Below are 4,259 nucleotides of genomic sequence, written 5' to 3'. Positions count from 1 at the left end.
GTGTGGAAGGGGAGGTGTGCTCGGTGGTTGGTGGGACAATTCCATACCTCAGGGCTTCAGCAGATTCTGACAGGAGTGGAGCACTTCAAGTAGAGAATATTAAAGGTGCCAGAACTGGAGGAGAACAAAGACTTTGAAAGGTTTGTAGGAGAGGGAAGAATGAGGTCTCAGAGGGATTGGAAAACAAGGATGAGAATTTTAAAATCTGGTGTTGTCAGGACATGAGCCAGTGGAGGTCAGTGAGGACAGGGGCTGACAGTTGCAGGCCCCAGTGTGGGTTCAGGTACACATAGCAGAGTTTTTGCAGGAATTACACAGTGGAAGTCATTGGATAGTTGAGCTTAGTGGTGACAAAGGTTTGGATGACAGTTTCAGTCCCCAGGTAGAGGAACGGAAGCCAGCTATGTGTATCCATGTGCAGAAGTAGATTAAAAGATTCCCTTTACCCTAGATCTCCCTTGATCCAAAACCCTAGGGTGGGCCATAGATTTTCTCCTGAGTTCTGTCCCCTGCAATAGCTGGCAGTCTACCCATAGGCATCACCATGCTCACCCTACTCTCTCTTCAGTCCTGTCCACAATGCAACGCATTCCATTGAACAACTTGACCAACTCAATGAGTATTGAGTGCTGAATACCAACCAGCTTTTTGGAAAAGGCTCTGGTGCTAGTTATCATTTAGTTATTACAGAAGGCCATTTGCCACCATTCAGCCTGTGGTGGATTTGAGATTACTTTGAAATCAATCACAACAGGTGATAAGGTGCCACCGGTGTTGGACGGGGTTGGACAAGGTAAAAAATCACATGACACCAGGGTATAGTCCAACAGGTATATTTGAACACACTAGCTTTTGGAGCGTTGCTCCTTCCTCAGGTGTTGTTACCCTCTGAAAGCTAGTGTGTTCATATAAATCTGTTGGACTATACCGCGGTGTCATGTGATTTTTGAACCAATCACAACAGAGATATTCATGACTCTCCGAGAGGCTCAGTGTTTAAATGGGTACAGTGGTTCTGTGATAGAAGGGGGTATTCCCCTACGCATCTTCACAATGGCACCAGACCTTTTATGCCCAGCTGGGGGAGAGGGGCAACTGAGGTCTGGTTAAAAATCTCAGCCAAACGGTGGCACCAGTGACTATGTGGCACCCCGTCAGCTGCTCTGCATATACCTACAGACGAATTTTCTTTAATCCAGAATTCACTCTTCTGGATGTCCCAATTATGCCTCAGCATTTAACTCCATTGAGTGATCTGTCCTTACCAGGAAGCAGCATGGTTGTCATTAGTTCTGGGGTCTCCAGGAAGTCTACATTGTTCCTCTGGAAGTTCTTGCTGTAGTTTGCTTGCAAGTGGCTGAGGGTTTTCCACACAGTGAGTTAGCATTTCATGAATCATTGAGAAAGGTACAGGTTGTACAGGTATGCAATGTACAATAACACATTTACAGGCCTGAGGCATTGCCTCATCTAAACTTCCAGAAACTGTAATCGTGTCCCAACAATAAGTATGATGTAGTGTACTGATTAGCTTGTTTATCAGACACGTGAAACAGTCCCTGGATAAAAACACGTGAAAAACAGCAAACAAGGTTGCCTACTCTGGTTGAACACATACCCAAAGGTTTCATTATTTGACGTTCCCCCAGCCAGCCACCATGTCCAGTCTAACAGACATTGTTTTTAACCCATTATCCAACATTATTATAATTAATAAACAAAACAGAAACAAAGAGAACACACACTTGGAAAACATCTTGGATCTTTGTTGCTCTCAGTATTGTTTAGAGGCTGAAGCTTCCATCACTGGATATCCCGCGATAATCTGAGGGTTGATAAGTCTAGCCTTTGAATGACTGACAGTTCTATTTTCTCATCGTCAGCCAGCTCTCTCTTTTATGTCCTTGCCCACTTCATCATGAAAACCACTGTAAAATGGCAGGCAGTTTGGCAGCTTGTGCCACAGATTATAGGGAAATGTGTGAAGAGACTGGGAAGGAGCTGGGTACACAGGGTACACAGTGTATCCCCCAGCTGCCCACAGAGTCACAAATTTCTCCTGTTACAGGCAAACTGATGAGACCTACACTTGAGTGAGCACTTCACAGACTCAGTCCTGGTGTAACTCACTCAGGCTGTGGATGGTTATGTGCAAATTGTTCTGTTCTGTGTGAGTACATCTACACTTCCCTGAAAGTGAAGGAGATGTTGGGTCCTTTTGTATCTGGATTCGGGGTTCACAGATCGAGGAGAAATCCAAATGGTGACTGCTGTCTGGTATGTCTGATGACTGAGACTGTGTTGGTGTCTGCATTCATGTGAGTGTCTGGTGTCTGAGTCTATGACACAAAGGTAGGTGGAGGGACAGGTAGTGCTGAGGAAGCATAAGTTCAGCAGAAGGACTTGGGCAGGCTGGGAGAGTGTGCAAAGAGGCGACAGATGGAATACAATGTGGGAAAGTGTGAGGTTATTCAGTTTTGGTAGGAATAGAAGCGTAGACTACTTTCTAATTGGGGAAAGGCTACGGAAATCTGAAGCACAAAGGGACTTGGGAGTCCTAATTCAGGATTCTCTTAAGGTTAACATGTAGGTTCAGCTGGCAGTTAGGAAGACAAATGCAATGTTAGCATTCATTTCAAGATGACTAGAATACAAGAGCAGGGATGAAAGTCTGCAGAGGGATATAGATAGTCTAAGTGAGTGAGCAAAGGTCTGGCAGATGGAGTACAATGTTGATAAGTGTGAGGTCATCCATTTTGGTAGGAATAATAGCAAAATGGACTATGTTTTAAATGGTAAAAAATTGCAGCACGCTGCTGTGCAGGGGGACTTGGGTGTCCTTGTGCATGAATCGCTAAAAGTAGGATTGCAGGTGCAGCAGGTAATTAAAAAGGCAAATGGAATTTTGTCTGTCATTGCTAGAGGGATGGAGTTTAAAAACAGGGAGGCTATGCTGCAGCTGTATAGGGTCCTGGTGAGGCCACACCTGGAGTACTGTGTGCAGCTTTGGTCTCCTTACTTGAGAAGAGATATACTAGCACTGGAGGGGGTGCAGAGGAGATTCACTCGGTCGATTCCAGAGTTGAGAGAGTTGGATTATCAGGAGAAACTGAGTAGACTGGGATTATACTCATTGGAATTCAGAAGAATGAGGGGCGATCTTATAGAAACATGTAAGATTATGAAGGGAATAGATAAGGTGGAGGCAGGGAGGTTGTTCCGCTGGCAGGTGAAACTAGGACTAGAGGGCATCGCCTCAAAATAAAGGGAAGCAGATGTAGGACTGAGGTCAGGAGGAACTTCTTCACCCAAAGGGTTGTGAGTCTGTGGAATTCCCTGCCCAGTGAAGTGGTTGAAGTTACCTCGCTGAATGTTTTTAAGGCAAGGCTAGATAAATTTTTGAACAGTAAAGGAATTAAGAGTTATGGTGACCGGGCGGGTAAGTGGAGCTGAGTCTCAAAAAGATCAGCCATGATCTTATTAAATGGCGGGGCAGGCTCAAGGGGCCAGATGGCCTGCTCCTGCTCCTAGTTCTTATGTTCTTATGTACGGCTGAGGCTGTATAAGGTTCCAGTCAGACCACATTTGGAATATTGCGAGCAATTTCAGGGCCCATATCTAAGGAAGGATGTGCTGGTGTTGGAGGGGTCCAGAGGAGGTTTACAAGAATGATCCTGGGGATGAAAGGCTTTTGATATGAGGAGCAGTTAAGGACTCTGGGTCTGTACTTGATCAAGTTTAGAAGGATGAGGAGATATCTGATTGAAACTTGCAAAATACTGAGAGGCCTGGATAGAGGGGACATGGAGAATATGTTTCTACTCAATGGACAGACTAGGACCCAAGGGCATAGCCTCCGAGTGAAGGGCGACACTTTAGAACTCCAATGATGAGGAATTTCTTCAGCCAGAGGTTGGTTTATCTGAGGAACTCATTTCCATGGAAGGCTATGGAGGCCAAGTCACTGAGTGTGTTTAAGACAGAGATAGATAGGCTTTTGATTAGTACGGGCATCAAGGGTTATGGGGAGAAGGCTGGAGAATGGGATTGAGAAACATATCCGCCTTGGTCAAATGACAGACAAGACTCATTGGGCCGAATGGCCTAATTCTGTTCTTACGTCTTATGGTCTCATGCTCTATGTGAATGTCTAATGTCTGGACCCATGTGAGTGTCTGGATCTACGTGATAGTCTAGTGTTTGGGTCTATGGGAGTGTCTGGTGTTTGGGTCTATGTGTGTGTTTGGTGTTTGGGTCTA

Source organism: Rhincodon typus, chromosome 19 (assembly GCF_021869965.1).
Source record: "Rhincodon typus isolate 14 chromosome 19, sRhiTyp1.1, whole genome shotgun sequence".
NCBI classification, from domain to species: Eukaryota; Metazoa; Chordata; class Chondrichthyes; order Orectolobiformes; family Rhincodontidae; genus Rhincodon; species Rhincodon typus.
This window is presented reverse-complemented; position numbering follows the sequence as displayed.